This window comes from Leptidea sinapis, chromosome 25 (assembly GCF_905404315.1).
Source record: "Leptidea sinapis chromosome 25, ilLepSina1.1, whole genome shotgun sequence".
Lineage (NCBI taxonomy): Eukaryota > Metazoa > Arthropoda > Insecta > Lepidoptera > Pieridae > Leptidea > Leptidea sinapis.
The window spans coordinates 8,848,865-8,868,987 of NC_066289.1; positions in this window are offsets into that span (position 1 = coordinate 8,848,865).

Here is a 20,123-nt window from a genome sequence, read left to right on the forward strand (position 1 = left end):
ACTGTCTATAAGTCTTTTGTAATTCACTGTTATTAGGGGCTTTACGGCACTTTTTATGCAGATTGTCTCGCTTCCGGATTGATCTAATTAGACCTGGGGTTATCCAGGGCTTTATTTTTCATATAGCACTCGCAACTCTCTTTAGCACAGTATTTTATTTGATAACATTTGATAGGTAGCTGAGAAACCTATTCGTTGCTACATCAGCATCTGCAGAATCAATAATGAATTTCCAGTCCGTGACTAGTAGCTCTGCTAGAGCAGCTTCATAGTTAACTCTTTTCACAGTTTTATATTCAGTATTAACTCGCATTATAGATTTTGAGATGTTAAGTAAGACTGACGCATGATCAGTGACATCTGTATTAATCACAGCCACAATATTTTCTCGCCGTGTTTTAAGCATAATATGATCTAAGCAGCTGTTGTTTCTGGTGCTAAAAGTATGTCCAGGTAGAATACCATGGCTAGCAACTAGGGATAAAAGTTCATCCGCTTGTGCTTTAGTGTTGATATTATCAGGACTGATATTAATATTGATATCACCTACAATAATTATATTGTTAAACATTTTATGCTGTACCAATAATGAATCTAAGGATGAAATGAAATTGCTTGTATCTCTGAATGCAGGCGGCCTATAGATACAGATTATGCATGTATCTTCATTTGTGAAAATCAGACAGTTCGCCTCAAGGAGATGCGGTTCACTTACCGAAAAAGACAATTCAGTCTTAACGTAAGTCACTAGTCCATCATTTTGGTTTAGTAGTCGTGAGGTCTTATAAGATTTGTATCCAGAAAGCACTGGGTTAGTCCTATCCCTACAAAGCCAACACTCTGTAAGTATTATGATATCAATATTTAATTTCATTCTTGATAACAAAACATTTAGTTCATCAATGTTCTTATATATGCTTCTAATATTTTGTGTAATTATAGTCAGTGAGTCGTCATTGCTTTGTGTGATATACCGGTTACACTCCTCTGCATTCTCAATACTAACGGCCTTGGATATTGACAAATGGTCGATGTCCAAGGCCAAGTCAACTACTTCTGATGACATAATCAAGTTATATCAGTGAGTGTTAGGACCTCTGCCATTGTGTTTTTTTTTTATTTTATTTTATTTGGGACACAAAACAATTACACACTAGATGATTACATTAGAGGAAGAAATAACATAAATAGTACTGAGTGCATAACCAACGACAATGTCCACGGGTTACTATTTAAGTGTTAGGTAACAAGAAAGAAAAGTAGTTATTACAAACAGATGTTGCTTACAATATTATTATGATGTTACATATAAGTCTCCAATGAGAATATTTAATTTCATAACAATGAGATTTAAGTTTAAATTTAATTAAATAACATTAATTAAGTTGATGCTGTTTCAATGTGCTATTAATTGCTGATTTGAATTGTCGTTCCGATATACCTAATATGTCAATATCTGAAAAGATTTCATTGTATGTGCTAAATAGGCGTTGCAGAGGCGCGCGTTTGCCGGAGTTGGTTCGAATTGGGCTAACTGCAAAAAGGGGACGCTTACGTACACTGCGCTGACATACAACTCTTGGGACCTGGAAGTTTAGATTGTGTACTAAATCACTGCAGTCATATTTGTTGTTACATAATCCATATAGTGTTTTAGCCCCAAGAAGTTTCCTTCTGGTCTTTAGGGTCTGTAAGTTATATTTTTGTAGCAGATCGGGATATGATAATTTAGATCGGTAACATCTATAATGAGTCGATTTTAGAAATTTACGCTGTATAGTCTCAATCATATCGGTATATTTACTGTACAGAGGATCCCAGACCTGTACAGCGTATTCAAGTTGAGGACGTATTAGTGATTTGTAAAGTATTATATATGTTGTATGTTGTTTAAACTGGCGGGATACGCGCATGACCAATCCAAACATCTTATATGCATTGTTTACAATATTGTTGATGTGCTGGTCTAAATGTATTTTAGAGTCAAGCTGTATGCCAAGATCACGGACACTGCACATTTTAGCTAGATTTGAACTGCAAAGGGAATATTGGGAGGTAATAATATTTCTTTTTTTAGAAAACGTTATAGAGTGGCACTTGGGAATGCTCAGGAACAATTTATTTGCGTTGCAATAGTCGGTGAGTCTATTTAAGTCCTGCAAGAGAATAGTGTCAGAAGGATTTGATATGGTTTTATATAACTTCAGGTCGTCTGCATAAAGTAAGAATTTTGAATTTAGGAAACATGTGTGAATATCATTAATAAATAGAACGAATAAAAAAGGTCCTAAAATAGATCCCTGAGGAACACCGGATGTTACATTAACAGGTCGAGACTCATAACCACTAATTACGATTTTCTGGGTACGTTTAGTAAGATAGGATGCAAACCAACGAAGCAGGTTGCCTTTTATGCCATTGTAGGAGATTTTATCCAATAATATTTTGTGGTCAACTTTGTCAAACGCCTTTTGAAAATCTGTGTAAACAGTATCGGTTTGAATATTTTGATCAATGTTATGGAAAAGAGAGGTCTTGAATAAAATTAAATTTGTTGTGGTTGATCTTCCCTTGACAAAGCCATGCTGTTGTTCTAATATACTGTTGTGAAGTAGGGGGTAAATTTTATCATGTACAAGACTCTCAAAGACCTTTGACAAAGATGACATTATTGAGATAGGGCGGTATTTTTCAACATTTCTTCTAGGTCCGTTTTTATGAATCGGAACTAAATTTGCATGCTTCCAAACGCTAGGGAATGTTCCTTCATTCAAACATTTATTAAATATTATTTGTATTGGATAGGAGATGGTTTCCTATGTATTTTTAAGAAACCTAGCTGGAATTCTGTCAGGTCCCGGACCTTTTGAAGGGTCCAGAGATTTCAGTTTAATTTTTATATCTGATAATGTGACACTCAGATTACTTACATTAGTGTTATTAGTGTTTGTGCATAAAGGGGAGGCCCAGTTATCTAAATTAAGACTTGATGGCTCATAAGAAGATTCAAAAAAAGAAGAAAACATATCGCAAATAGTTACAGGATTACTAGAGGAGAAGTCCTTGTATGTCATATGATGTGGAATACCAATCTTTTTTTTACTGTTGGCTACATAGTTCGAAATATTTAATGGTAGAGTGAACACTATCCTCTACAGAATTAATGTACCTTTTGTAACATAATCCGCATTCTTTCTTGAAACGTCTTCTAAACATGGAGAAAGTTTCATAATCCGAGATATTATTATATTTCTTCCACCTACTCCATGCTCGGGATTTATTTTTAAAAATGTGTATTAGAGACGGTGAAAACCAAATGGGAAATTGCACATTTTTAAGATTTGAAAGCGGTATGTGATTTTTAATAGTAGTATTAATGATTTCATAAAACTTTGCTACGGATTGCTCGCAGGATGTATCTTTTAGTAACGAGTCCCAGTCAGTATTGTCAATCTTCTTGTTAATTGATATATAGTCAGCTTTATTAAAATTATACCTCATAACCTTTTTCTTTAGTAGTGGAGTAAATATATCAAAAAATGTTAAAATATATATGGGTGGATGGTGTGCATCAATACTAACTAGAGATTTACTGGGTTGCAATATTTGACAGTTCACACTGCTAATGACTAGGTCAAGTAATTTGTTCAAGTGATTTTTAAATGGGTTGTACTGAAAGCTATTAGTAAATGACATAAACTGTTGCAAATGAATTCTGGGTGTCGTTAGTGGGCATTTATCGGATATATCTATGTGATCCTGAGACCTAATCCAGTCAATAGATGGCAGATTGAAGTCACCAACAATAATGAACTTATTAACGGAACTCTTGTTCATTTGGTTTGCTAATGTGTCAAGAAAATTGACATAGACATCATCAGATACATTTGGCGGGATATAAATAGCTATAATAATGTTAAATACATGGGGGTTAGCACTTGGTAGTTGTAAAGCAACACACTCAATTGGATAAGCACTTACCATAGATGGATGCATTGGAATGGAATGGAGGTGTTCAAGCACTGCTATTAGAACTCCTCCACCATCTTTTTTGTTAGTTATGGAGCGGTCTCTGTCATGCCTGAACACACAGTAACGGGAGTTAATAAATTCAGAATTATTTTTATCAGGTATAAGCCATGTCTCTGTAAGTAAGATAATGTCATAGCAGTTAGTCAATATGTTAGTGTAAAGTGTGTGTAACTTTGTACGAATGCCCCTGCAGTTCTGATAATAAATACTAAGCGTGCTTTTATTAGCCATTGGATATTATGAAAATAATAATAGAGGTTTTAACTATAGAATTAATAGACATAATATGTATAGCACATTGAAACATAATTGAGTCAAATCTTTTAATTATCCCTTTCTGAAATATGCAAATTAAAATTGAGAGATTATAATAAAGAGTCATTTGAAAATCTACTGCTAATTTTTTTATAAACACATAACAAGGTAATAAGGATATAAAGCATATTCCTAAATTTATTAAATACCACCTACCAATAAGTTCCAATACCACAAATATTAAAGTAAATATCCTAGTCATTATGTTGGGACAAACAGGATTTAATTTAAGTTGACAATTCTGATAGAATTGTGTGTTACAGAGATTGCTGAGGAGACCGTACTTGGTGCCATCTAATTCGCTGAACTTCTTATCATTAGAGTATCTGATTTGTACATAGTATAAATATAATTTTTTAATTATATTAGGAATACTTATATTTAAACTAAAACGTGTAATACTATAAATAAAACTATAACATGCTACAGGGTGAGTATTTTGATAGCCTGCATATGTTTTGGATTTACAGGTTAGTCACAAGATATTCACTTTACCAGTCTCCTTTAGGGAGTCTAGTTGTTCAGTGCTGCGTAAGAGAATAACCGTTGACTCTTCAGTTTTCTTAATGAAAACTTTACCATTTTTCACCCAGCAAACTTATAGTTCTCTGCTTTTGCCAGCATTCGAGCATGATAGTACAATAGTTTAGCATAAGGTGTTAAGAGCTCAGACATATATATTAAGGAACGCGTCATACCTGGCACTCCTGGTTCATCTGCATTTAATTTATTATCTGTATGGACCTTGATATATTTTTTATAAGATGATAAGAACTTTTCTTTTTTGGTGGTGTTGTTAAATTCTGCAATTATGTGCATCTTTTCTTTATTTTTATTATGTAATCGGTGAGCAGTTCTTATGTCTCCGTCGTGGATATCTTCTTTGATTTTGGCTCCAATGCTGTTTAAAATTTGCAGTACATCTTCATCTGGAGTTACAGGAACGTTTCGTATTTCGACATGGTTCATCCTCTGCAACCTTTGAATGGTTTCCAATTGCCCCTGCATATATTGTATGATAGAGACGTTTCTTTTATTTATTTTTTGTAAATCTTCGACTTTAGTGGCCAGTTCCTCAAATTTAATTTCGTTTGCGGCATCACGCACTGCCATCTCCACCCTTAGTTCATCGAACTTGGAAGCAAATTGTTCTCGCATTTTTTTAAATTGAGAGTTCATATCAGCTGTAAGGGTCGCTATCGCTTCTAGGATGGGTTCAGCTTTCCTTTTGCGTGTTAGATGAATAGGTTTTTCTTTAGTTGAGACTGTCTCCGTGAGGTCACTCAATGATGACGATTTTACTGGAGAACGCAGCATCGTATTAATTTAATGCCACTTCCAGTCTTCAGTATATCTTTGATCGGGTCCGGCGAATAGGCGGAATGCGTGCAACACAAAACACGTCTACGTCTTTACCGGTCGAGAACGAGAAGGAGACAATGTTGTATCGTCATTGCCGATGCATATGTCATATGCCTCTTAAGCCACACATGCGCAGATATGCAGTCCAAATTGTGCGACCTGTGCGAGGAAGCAACGAGACTTATAAGGGAGACTCAAGAAATGAGGTGTGGGGCAACGAGCTCAGGTCCGTTGCTCACTGGCACAGAGGTAGTGGAACGCATCCACAAATTTTCTTATCTCAGGAGCTGCTTGTCAGAGACTGGAGGGACTGAAGAGGATATCATTTCACGAATCGCCAAAGCACGAGCAATCTTCGCACGGCTCCGATCCGTATGGCAATCACGGAAACTAACACGGAGAATTAAGCTCAAAATATTCCGGTCTGAAGACCATATTGAATTATGGGTGTGAGACGTGGAAGGTCACCAAGTCCATCTCTTATCAACTTCAGGTCTTCGTTAACCGATGCCTTCGAAATATCCTCGGTATTCACTGGCCCGACAAAATTTCCAACGATCATCTTTGGCAACGCTGCCAATCGACAAACAAATAAAACGCCACAAATGCAGCTGGATAGGCCACACACTCCGGAGGGATCCCAACCATATACCGAAGCAAGCCCTAGATTGGAACCCTCAAGGAAAACGCAAACGTAACCGTTCAAAGCAAACCTGGTGTCGTCAATGACAGTCTCATTGACGAAGCGAGGGACATCGGAAAGACCTGGAGTGAAATTAAGAAAGATGCTCAGGACCGATCGCGATGGAGATGCACTGTGGATGCCCTCTGCCCCAGCTAGGGGATACAGGAATTTAATGATGAATGACTGTCATTGCTATTACTGTAAAATAATCATAATCTAGTCCCAGGTTGTCCGATCACTTAGATATTCAGCTGTGGAGTAGTAGGATTTACGACAGAGCCATTTTTTAATAAAACATTTAAAATATTCTCGCCCGGGCTGCCCCTCATATTCTGGGGAGGGCACAGTACCGCGCATGTCAAAGGACAAACAGGGCAGCACCACTACGGCACCCCGCTCCACACTTAATTTAGACTTTTGTAACATTAGGGGAAATCACTCCAATTTAAACGCCGTTCACCACCACCTTGAGACGGCGCAGCCGGCCTTGTGTTTCCTTAAGGAGAGGCAAATATCTCGACCTAGCGATACGTCATATTAAACGTACCCCGGGTACAAAATTGTGCACAATTTTTTGCCTCATGCCGGGGTATGTGTGTACGTTAGGGAGGATATCTACTGTCGCCGTCTCGGCAATTTTGAGGGTAGGGACCTGTCTACTCTCTGGCTCCGCGTAGATTTAGAGGACCGCGTCCGCATCTATGCATGTGTCTACAGATCCCATAGTGGTAAAGCAGAAATCCATCATCTCATAGGCTGCGTTGAAGCGGCAATTGACAACGTGCTTGCACAGATCCCCTCCGCTGAAATGGTAGTCTTGGGTGATTTCAACGGGCACAATGCTGAATGGCTTGGATCACGTACCACAGACTACGCAGCGCGATCTGTGCATAATTTTGCATTGGCGTATGGTCTGTCCCAATTGGTTGAGCCGCCAACGCGGCTCGCGGATGTGGATAGCCACATGACGTCCTTATTAGATCTTCTGCTGGCTACAGATCCCGATGGTTACCAGGTCTTTGTCGACGCCCCTCTCGGAACGTCCGACCATTGCCTGGTCAGGAGTGTAGTGCCTATCCGACGCCAACTTCGCAGACCACCAGCGACCCGCCGCGTTTGGCACTACAAGTCAGCAGATTGGTATAGGATGCGTTCCTTTTTTGCATCCTACCCTGGTTCAAGATTTGTTTCCCTTCAGATGATCCTAGTGCCTGCTCCGTTGCAGTAGCCGATGTGATACTACAGGGCATGGATATTGTTATACCAAGCTCTGTAGTACCGATCGGTTGCAGATCACAGCCCTGGTTCGATGCGTCAGTTAAAGTAGCATCTGACTGCAAAAACAGGCGTATCGAACTTGGTTTGCGGCGCTGGGCACAAAGGATCCAAACTGCAAAGTTCTTAAGAGGAAATATAAACGTGCCTCCAGATTTTTTGAGTGGCAAATTGCCCGTGCGAAATCGAAGCACGTCGTCAAAATCGGCGAGCAGCTTTCCAGTTACCCGACCGGAACACGCAAGTTCTGGTCTATGTCGAAAGCTGCTCTTGGTAACTTCAACCAGCCGTCCCTGCCGCCATTGCACATGAGCCCCTGGCCTATACGGCAAAAAAGAAAGCCGATCTCCTGTGCGCTCTTTTTGCCTCCAACTCAACTCTTGACGACAACGGAAAAACACCGCCGACCATCGCGCGGTGTCAGAGCTCTATGCCTGAAGTACAGTTCAGACAAAAACTGTTAGGTGAGCTCTGTTTTCGTTGGATGTCACGAAGTCGAGTGGGCCGGATGGCATTTCTCCAATCGTGCTTAGAACGTGTGCCCCTGAGTTTATGGCGGTGCTAACGCACTTATTCCGGCCCTCTTATTCAAAAGGCGTAGGTCCCTTACTCATGGAAGTCAGCCCTTGTCCATCCGATCCAAAAAAAAGGAGACCGGAAAACTTCAGGCCTATTGCTATTACCCCTCTGCTCACCAAAATCATGGAAAACATAATCAACCGCCAGCTCTTGGTACACCTTGAGGGTCACCAGTTGATCAACGACCGACAGTACGGCTTTCGCCATGATCGGTCAGCAGGTGATCTTCTGGCATAGCTAACACATAGATGTGCGGCGGCTATTGAAAGCAAGGGGGAAGGCTTGGCAGTTAGCCTGGATATAGCGAAGTCCTTTGATCGTGTATGGCACAAGGCACTCCTCTCAAAACTTCGGGGACCCTGCGCTCTGTGAACGGCTGGATCACTTGGTGTTGCGTAGAGACGTCGCTTCATTGTGTATCTTCTACCGCAGCTCTTTGGAACACTCCCCGTGATACATTTATCACTGTTAGAGTTAGAGCTGTTTAAACTGATTCCTGCCGCCCAATTCCACCTTCGCACGACACGCCACAAGTTAGAATATCATCCCCACCATCTTGATGTGTGGTGGTCCTCCACAGTGCAGTTTTCAAGGAGCTTTCTTCCACATACTACAAAGTTGTGGAATGAACTTCCTTGTGTGGTGTTTCCGGGACGATACGACATGGGTACCTTCAAAAAAAGCGCGTTCACCTTCCTAAAAGGCCGGCAACGCTCCTGTGACTCCTTTGGTGTTGCAAGAGATTGTGGGCGGCGGTGATCACTTAACAACAGGTGCCCCTACGCTCGCTTGTCCATAAAAAAAGGCAGCTTTGTCAATTGAACCTTATGGTAACATATAATTTGCATTAATATATTTTTATTCGGTTGGACATTTTCGATGAAATTTTTATGGAATCTTGTATCTACTTACTATATTTTATCGATGGTTCGCTTGCTTTTATATGTTCGCTAGCTTTCTTTTGTTAAAGTTCGTTACCAGTTGACCCTACTTCAACCCCTATTAATTTTTTGTATTAAAAGGTAGCCTATGTGCTTTTTCAAGCTCTAGTCTATCTCTGTACTAAATTTTATCAAAATCGGTTAGATGGTTTAGGCGTGAAAGCGTAACAAACAAACTTACATTTATAATAATATTAGTAGGGCTTATAACAACTGACATAACTCTGTGTGTTTCACGCCTTATTATTTAATAACAAGTACGAACACGGCCTTAATTAATACTTCTCAGTTATTAGCCTGTATTTAATATTTATTGTGTCTGAATCTACTGTATTCATTATCCGACTAAGGCGGCTTTAAAGTAAGTACTCTCTAATTTAAAGGACCCCACAGTCCGGCACAGATTTAAATTTATTTGACTGTAACTTCGCTATTAAAGCACTCATGTTTTGAAGCTTCAAGCGATGCCTTCAGGCTTTAATTAATGTATTTACAAGTGGGAGTTTTAATTGTCTCTTTCTGAGCCTGCGGCGTTAAAAAGCAATACTTTGTGAGTTTTTTTTTGTGATTGCTGAAGAAATTGTTTGTCTAATAAACTTGTATGGTTTAAATTGAGTGCGACGATCTCTTAACCTCTAGAGATGACCTTCACCACTATCTATGAGGTCCCGGGTTTGAATCCCGGTAAGTGCAAGCGTTTGAATATAAATTGATATTTTGAAGCATGAAGGTTTATTGTATTTATACAGCGTGGAGAAACAATAGCGACTTAAATGAAAGCACTACTAGCTACATAACCGTAACCATAAATAAAAAACAAGAATTAAGATAAATAAGAATATTAAGAATAAAAATAATAGATATTAAGAATATTAATAGAAATAGTTATTAATTAAGGCGAGGTTTTCCCAACACTTTAGGTAAAAATCGCTCGAACGTAAGATTCGATAGGTACTCATGGACACGGGCGTCGGGCATGGCTGAGAACGAACCGAGCGATGCGGGTCAACGACCGCCGACCCGGAAGGACTATTTTAGTGTAAGAGAAGAATATTTTTTAAAACTTACAGTTGCGCTAGAGTACGGAATTACTGTGATATTTTTTATGCATTTTTGAAGTAAATATTATTTTTCGACGTATGAGAGAAATGTTATATTACGCGCAAAATTATGATTTTAACATTATGATATCGTATCCGAGATTCTCGAGGCTGCAGAGAACGAATTTGGGATCATTTTTGAAATCCAAGATGGCCGCCGCGCAAAGTTATGATTTCAACAATATGGGTATCGTATCCGAGGTTCTCGAGGGTGCAGAGAAATATTTAAGGATCATTTTTGAAATCCTGTGTGCTAAAGAACACGAACACGAAACACTAGAAAACGTCAGTATATTTATGTGTGTGTTCTTCTTCACTGCATAATATTAAGGCGAGGTTTTCCCAACACTTTAGGCAAAAAGCGCTCGAACGTATATATCTATAGCGTTAGATATACGTTCGACGCGGGTATGGCTGAGACACGAGCCGAGCGATGCGGTCAACAACCCCACCCCGGAAGGACTGCGTTATATTTTATAAAACTTATAGTTGCGCAAGAGTACGAAATGCTGTGATATTTTTATGCATTTTGAAGTGAAACTTCTTTAGGCGCATGAGGGTAAATTTTTTACAAATGAAACGGAATAGATCGTCACGGAAATTTGAGACGTTGAGACTAAGATCTTTCTTGGTAACTACCAACCTAAATAGGAAACTAAGTATACCAGTAGTATTACGCTCTCATGGAATTAGAGAAACGAGGTCTTCATTAAGACCAAGGACTAAATCCTTTCTTAAAGCGAAATGTTTTCACGGACTCCGTATCTATCATTTCGAAAGCAAAATATTTGTTGATTCTTATAATATTATTTCGGCGTCGACGTTCTCTTCGCCGGTCTTCCCTTTCGGAAAGATCCAAAAGTAGCCAAGACAAGCTGATATTCATGTTTATCAAAAAACTTTCAACAGCCAACAACTGCAAATTACTAACTTAAGTTCAGCGACTTCTTAGAATATAATTAATATCCCTAAACTCAAATTCAAATAAACTTTATTGAATTAGGCTTAAACTAAGCGCTTTTGAATCGTAACAATAAAAATTTATAGAATTGTACATAATCATTCATGAAACACTAAAAACAAGTCCTTAGAAATAACAAAAAGATCAACATAAATGAAAGAATGAAGCAAAATAATCAAAAATATCGAAGGAGGTTTTAAACTAATGCTATCTTAATACACTCAGATAAGAATAATACGCGTACAGACATTACATACCATATGTCATATAACATACGATAAATGAAGTAACTTATTTTGACCATCGTAATAATATAAAATATTTTATAAAGGTGAATTATTACGTGCAATGTACCCCACATTGCACGGTCGCGCGCAGTGACGAACGCTCCTACTCAATCGCTCATGGTCATGGCATTTAGTGTCGCCTTAACACCATGTGACCCGTAAGCTCGTTTGTTCCCTTTCATAACAAAAAATTGTTTTATGTTAATTAGGGACGAGACCAGCAGGACGTTCAGCTTATGGTAATTTATACGCCCTGCTCATTACTATGCAGTGCCCCTCAGGATTATTGGAAAACCCAAAATTTCTGAGCGGCACAACAATTGCGCTCGTCAATTTAAGACATAAGATGTTACGTCTCATTTGCCCAGTAATTTCACTAGCTACGGCGCCCTTCAGACCGAAACACAGTAATGCTTACACTGAACTCCTTCACGACAGAAATAGGCGCCCTTGTGGTACCTATAATCTAGCCAGCATCCTTTGTAAAGGAGCTTTTCACTGGTAAATGATATATGCGTGCTTTGGGGAGTAAGGCGGGCTTGTCTGTTACGACGGCAAATGGCGTAGAGGTTTAATCTATAAGCAAAGCGTCCCAGCAAATATCTAAAGAGATTCTTGCTGGATTACGGGTTTAGAGTCGTAGCTCACTAATACAACTCTGCTTCCACCCGGTCCTACCAGCCAACGTGCGAATCTGCCGATATTTTCTTGTTTTGAGCATTTTATGCACCAAAACCTTGACGAGAGAAGCTCAAAAAATAACAGTCAAGCTTCGAGAGGCGAGAGGCGAGAGCGGGTCGCGGCGGAAGGACACCGATTCCAAAAATTACAATAATCGTAACTAGAATTAGATTTATTAATTAGATTGTATAAAAATACGCAATTATTTTAATAATTTTCAGTGCATATTATATCTATTGTTTTGGAATAGTGTTGTTGAAGTCGGTTGTTTTTTTATTATTTTTTGATTTTTAGTGAATTTGAAGTACACTAAATAAGAATTTGTCTAAATATGTGTAGATATACAAAAAATTTCGATGCAGCAATGAACGGAAGCGCTTAAGTGAAGAGTTCCGTTACTTTGCCATGGATTCCGTAATCAGAACCTAACCAAACTGTCACCAAACTATCTTTGAAGTATATCCTTTCCATTCCTTTATACGCATGTAGAGCACATTAAAGACTTTTATGGTTTTCTCATGGATGCTATTGTGAGATCTGAATCAATTACAATGGACCACACGGGCAGCACCAGCTTTCAAATAAAAAAAGAATTATCAAAATCGGTTCACCCAGTCGAAAGTTTTGTAGTAAAAAAACATAAAAAAAAACATACCGACGAATTGAGAACCTCCTACTTTTTTGAAGTCGGTTAAAAAGGTTGCAAACCAGGACACGGAAAATCCTCGTCCTGTCAATCAAAAAATGAGCAAGCCCTTCGTTGTAGGTTAATTTAATATACCTATATATTTAGAATACTATGACTACATAAAATTAAAACTCATTACGTAGCAACAAGCGTATGAACAATAGTGGCAGCATTTCCGCGTTGGATAGCTAGGCTGATCCGTTGACTGAAATAGCTACCAGTGCTCTGGTTTACAGGAGCCTTATTGAGGCTCGAAGATAGTAGATACCTTGTACATTCTCCGCGCCTCTGGGCCCCAAGGGGCACAGTGTCTCGACACCAAACGGCACAAAAATGTATGTCTCACTGAGACATATTGCTGTCTTCGGCAGTCGAAGCAGTAGCCCCAGCACCAACTGACATAAGTTGGACATGAGAAGGAGCCAGAGTGTCGACGCAAATCAGGGCCTACACCAGCGCCCTTCCCCGTGCCCAAGCCACTAGCGTCATTCCATCAGGACGCTTGCCATCGCGGCGGGTAATTCTATTTGGCTCTAGAACAGCTGGTATATTAAGAGCGGCTAATGCCCTGCGGATGACTTCATTAATGCTGGCGTGACGACTGATACGGCCTGCCGATTTTAGGCAGGATAACCCGTGACGACCAAGAGCATCTACCTGAACGCCACATCTACATTGATGTGGTTCATTTAGTTTTATACCTAGCCGGAGAGATACGCATATTGACAATGTCGTATTGTCAAGTACCAAATCGGAGCAGAAGGCAAGGCTTGTAACCAAAAGCCCAACTCCTTTTGTGTATTTATATTGTAATGAATTTATTTGCGAACATAAAAAATAGACGTTATAAAATCGTTATTATGTCCCCGTCTATTATGGACCATATTTAATAAGTTTATTGCATACAACTACGGAATCTAGCTAAGAAAATATTTCATGAGCACTAAAACCTTTTCGAGTTATCGCAAAAAGTTTGGCAACGTTTCCAATTCACGGTGTATTGGATAACGGAAAATTCTGACTGTAATGTTTTCTTTGAATCATATTAAAATTTTGTTTGCAGATGATTATTCATAATAATAATCAGCTTTTAAAAGTGTTCATTCAGAGAATATAATTTTATAGTATAACTTGCAATGAGCGATTCTCTCCTACTACAGATTATATAAATCTACCAGCAGAGTTTCATATGTGATTGTAAATGAATGTGTACAAATAAAGAAATCTTGATTTGATTTGATTTGATTTGATTTGATAATATAAATATATGTATTTATTTAACATATGGAGTGACAATACCATTACAATACATTGTAACAATTGATTAACGTCATGTAACTACATATGAAGTTCATAAAGGGTCTTTGACATTGAGAGAAGAACTGATAAAAAAATCTCAGCCCATGTTTTAAACCATAATGATTTCTTATGAGCGCAAGAAATTAATTTATCGTTAATTGAATTCGTACCTTTTTTATTAGCATTACAAGGTATTGAAATTATTTTTCAATTAGAATTTAGAATTACTTAAATATGAAATAAAACCTTCTTTAGATTTTACCAGTTTCTTTGTGTATTCTTCTTCTTGCAGGCTTCAGGCTTCTTTGCACAGGAGGCCGGCTAGGTTATGGGTACCACAGCAGCGCCTTTTTCTGCCGTGAAGCAGTAATGTGTCAACATTGCTGTTTTACGGTCTGAAGGGCGCTGTAGCTAGTGAAATTACTGGGCAAATGAGACTTAACATCTGATGTCTCAAGGTGACGAGCGCAATTGTAGTGCCGCTCAGGATTTTTAGGTTTTTCAAGAATCCTGAGCGGCACTGCATTGTAATGGGTAGGGCGTATCAATTACCATCAGCTGAACATTCTGCTCGTCTCATCTCTTATTTTCATTTAAAAACAATCACTTTTTTAAATTATCCAATATTGTTGTATATCCATTTTTATGCTATAAGTTAGCTATAGGTATAAACCTTATTCAAGTAACCTTAGAGTAATACTATTTCCTTATTGAAATTGTCCTAGGTGTTTAAGACAAGAAGTTCGAATATACTTCTGGATTTATATATATAAATATTAAAAGATTTTCGTTTTTATAGTATTATTTTCATTGTATGACTAATAAGCCGGCATGTTATATTCAACATTGTAGGAAATAAGTCTTCGTTACACAGCTTGTTATCATTTTTCTCATAATAAAGACAACAGGGTAATAAAGTATAACAGAGTTTTTAAGTATATTCGGAGTGTATATATATCTCGAGCGAATCTATCTCATTTGAATTATTCGGAATACTATTCAGTGAATATTGAACGGGAATATATTCTATGTCCTTCACTTATTATTTCAAAAATATTTTCACCTCTCCACCACGAAAAGAATGCTATTGCTACGTGAAAACTCGTAGCAAAATAGCTTTATGCTGCGAGCGTGAGGCAAAGTGATTTAAATTTCGAACCCCACGTGCCCATACACCCGGGAATTACTTCGCGTTAAAAAAATATAAACAATGCGATCCGGTGCGTTCCGAATCTCATTTTAGCCTAGCGTATTATCTCATTGTCACAATAATTTATAAGTTACTTATCGAAATTTAGATTTATAAATTTTACTATTGACTTTTTAAAGACTTAATAATTAAAATAAATACAAGTAATTATATTTATAATAAACATAGTTAAATATTATTTTAATTGTTTCTCTTACCTATAACACTTTTCTCGGTAGTCGAGGTGAAAAGTTGTATATTTCACACGAGAGCAATTTTTTTTTTCTCTCATGCCTTTAAATCACGCACTACCTCAGTAGTCCACGTATATAGTCACTCATCACGATATCTCTGGAACCACTAGAGCTAAAGACTTGAAATTTGGTAGGAATATTCTTTTCACCGAGTAGAGGTCAGCTAAGAACGGATTTTCCAAAATTCCATCCGCAAGAGTTTTTTTTTATTATGAACAGAACAACGTCTGTCGGGTCAGCTAGTTTTATATAAAATACGAAACTAGAGCCATATCTTTTTAAATGCTTCCACACTGATATAACTTGTTGTGGATCTATCTATTAAAATGACTTATAAACGCGAATTAGGCCACAGTAGTCTCTGCAAACCCCACTGTCGCCATGGAATTCTAAATAAGAAGGTACTGGAAATGACATATTCAAATTCTGCCGAATAAATTAACTATAAGTTATTTTTAGTCATTTCATTCTTGGACTGTTATATCTTCTCTAATATATAAAATTCTCGTGTCATGGTGTTAAACTTTGAACTCCTCCGAAACGGCTTGACCGATTCTCATTAAATTTTGAGTGCATATTGGGTAGGTCTGAGAATGAGACAACATCTATTTGTCATCCCCCTAAATGTTTTTTTGATTTTTTTTTTAAATTTGTTTGATTATGAGTCAGCATTAAAAAATACATACAACTTCAAATTTTCACCCATCTACGATCAACAGTTACTTTTGTATCGCGATTGTAATATCGGAAATACAACGTTTGCTGGGTCAGCTAGTGTTCTATATATTTTTACTAGCTGACACGACACACGAACAAAATACTCTTTTTTTATGATTTTGTCAATAATATTTCAAAACATCAAGAATTATTTCGTAAAATTGCTTCTTGTTATTATAATGAAATTGTTTCACAGCAGAACTGTCAACCCGTGCGTCAATGAATTCTCTCATAAAAAATATTTCCATACAATAAAAAATAGTAGAAAAAAAATAATTATGTTTCCCAAATCGAAATAAAAACTATCCTATCTCTCACTAAACTGCACTCCATGAAGTAATCCCCAGTTTTGGAGTTCACTGGAAACAAACATCAGGAGACTGGATTTAGGTATATATATTAAGATGTTGCATGTGTGTGCATTATTAATATAATATCTAGGAAAATATAAATCAATATTAATCTTATTATGACAATATTATTATAGTATTTGTATAAATACAGTTTATATTGACTGCAGTTTTGCAGGCATTTGTTCTTAATCGTCTAAAACATTTTAGCAAATCTCTGACAACTTCAATATGAAGCACTTTTTCAGGAACTTTCGCTGGAGAATAAATCCTAAGTGACAAGGACAAAAGGATGTACGTCAAACTAATGAGAAACTCTTTATACAACGTTCCATCTTGACACAGATGCTCCTCGCATTCTATGAAAATTTATAGTTACATTCTATATTTAATGAAGAAATATAGTCAATTACAAGATATCTTCCGCTATAGTGTACTCAACACGCAATTATAACACTCACAACAGATCCAAAATAATAATAGCTCAAATACTTGATACCAGAGCTTGTTTTATTCAGAGACTTAGAAATAACTTGCTGAATTTGAAATTTGGTTGAATCGAATAATTGCAATGTCTGCGAGTTTTTTGTGCCTGTTCTTTATCGAAGGCATATTTATCCGAATGTATAAATAAGCCTGTGACACTCATAAATAACGTGGCTTTCTATTGGTAAAAGAATTTTCAAAATAGGTTCATTAGATCCAGTGATTAACCCCCTACAAACTCACAAAATTATAAACATTACCTTTTTATAAAATAAGTATCTATAATAAAAATTTAATAGATAATAATTGGTGTTAGTTTTGTTATATTGAGAGACCGTTCCCAATGTTCAGTCCATCTCCAATTGTGGCCTACTTGAGATAAAAGTTGTAACTATCGTTGACTTTTCTGTCCCAATAAACTTATCGACGGTAACTCACCTTATCCGTTCACGCTGTCTGTCAATGGGAGGACGTACAGCTTACCAGCAATAGAAGTTTGTATGGAAATTGCAATTCACGCGTCCGATAGTAAGCGATAAGAATGACTTATCGGGTATATTGGGACAGCTTTAGATTATTGACAGCTAATTACTGAAAATACCCTCCCACCTTAAAGGCCGGCAACGCATCTCTTGACACCTGATGTTGCGGATGTCCATGGGCGGTTGCCTCACCTCTCCCCATCCCGTGATCCTCTTGCCCGTTTTCCCCCTCTAATATAAGAAAAAAGTAGAAGGTAGTAAAAGTAGAAGTAGTAGAAGGTTGGGAACGGCTGTAAGATACGATAACGATAGTGACTGCTCTTGAACATGACCAAACACGTTAAACATCCAAAACCTGCTGATTCTGTGTGACCGAAATCCAGCGAGAGATAAAACAAATTGCTTATCTGAGCAATAAATTGAGCCCGCGGTATCTCGCCTAATTGCCTTCTACCAGTGTATTTTATGGTCACTCTTTGACCTCTTAATTTCGCGACGAAAGAAATGAAAATAAAAGAGGATCAAAGGGTTAATTAATTTTAACGTGACATTGGTTAAATGTTGGCTTAGGATCTCAGGACAATTAACGTTCTAATTCATTCACAGATACCTAACAGAAGTTATCTTAATAAGTAACAAAATAATTTTAATTCGTTTTTAAGCGACTTTAAAAACGACGAAGATTACAATTATATGTTTGTTACTAAATATCTTATTTTTTTTGACTGATTTGAGATTTTTTGAAGTAAAACATCTTTTGTATGGTGTAAGAGACAACTACATATTGTCGCTTAGTAACGCTTCGACGTATATGACGACCTATATGACGAGAGTTGTCAAACGTCATATCGTGCAGCAACGTACATGATGAGAGTTGTCAAACTTCAAGACATTTATAATTTCAACAGCTCCGTCATCAATACTCATAACTTTAGCGTAAAAGTTTTTACTTTAGACGCTGTAGACCCGGGTTCGATACACCTACCAGTGTATGGAATTTTTTGTGTTTTGTAAAGTTAATGGAAATTTCTAGAAAGTTCAGGATCAAATCGAACGTGTAAGCAGGATAGAAATAGAAGAATTTTCTTGTACAATTTAAATTTAAAGATGGAATGGGAGAACCATTTTGAAAATAGAACAGATCCGGGGGTATATAAGCCGTACTAAGCGTGGCCTACTGCAGTTCTAGTTCTGACTCGAAAGTGTAAAGAAGAAGAAGAAGAAAAGAAGAAGTAGTGAAAATTGGAAGTGTTCCAAGAAGAAGAAGATAGAAGAGTGTTTGGTGCGGTGTGACGCGTTGAAGGTACCGCCGCCCACAAGAGGAATAGCGGCAGACCGGCGAAGTGCAAGTTCAGAAAAAATTAACGCAAATAAAGACTCGTTCCTATAAGCGGAGTATTATTTCCAATCCCTGACCCACTCTGGTGTCAATATGTATGTAAAGACTATCACAGCCTTAACCATTTGCAGGGTTAAGGTTTGTTAAGACAGTATGAGATAAAACATGATTCTCTATAGAGAATCATGTTTTGAGAATCATGAAACTATAGTTTTCCTATACTTCGTTTTCTCTTTATGCTCTGTGCATAGATTAGCATGGAGACTAGTATATACTGCTACACTGAATACTGAGAGAAACGTTGAAGTATACATTATTTTTACAGCACTTTATGTTATGGGTGAATGATATAGTGGATAAAGTCTGTGAGAATTGTTGTATTAGAAATAATTAAACTCGCCTCTGTTTCTTTGTTTGAAATGGCGAAGGGGAGAACGGGGAGGTATGGGGTAGTTAATAAAAAACACACATTTAATATAATCAAAATTTATTGTCAGTTTTTAATGTAAGCCTCATTGTATTTACATTTGGCTAGTAATTTCACAAAAAACAGTCTTCAAATTATAATCAGTCTCAATATAGCAATAGGGTTTCAGAAATTGTGCCCAAGACTCCCAATGTTGGTTCCATTTAAAGAAAATTTATTCTATAAAAGAATCAATGAGTAATTAACGGAACTCTTCAATTTTTAACGCCAGACACGTAGTTTGGTTTTTGTTTAACAACCAATCAAGCATTTCCGTACAGAAATTATCACTGTTGAAGTGGAACTGATGTAGGTCTTCTGACCACAAAAGCCACAACTTCCTAAAGGTTAGTAATGTGACACGACTGTTAAGCAACTATTGCCAACCAAATGTAAAGGGAATGAGAACTGTACCATCGATGGTAATGATCTCATTATCTTTAAATTTGGTTCATTACCACTCTGGTAGATAGTTATCGGAACTACTTTTTAGAACTGTGTTATAGCCGTGCCTGGCCTTATTATAAATATTATAAATTCCCTTTCTGTACAATGTAATGGTATATTCCCCCCGTTTGAATTACTACTTGTACAATACTGGTATGCCAAAAGAGAAGAGGAGTAGTTTGTGGCTC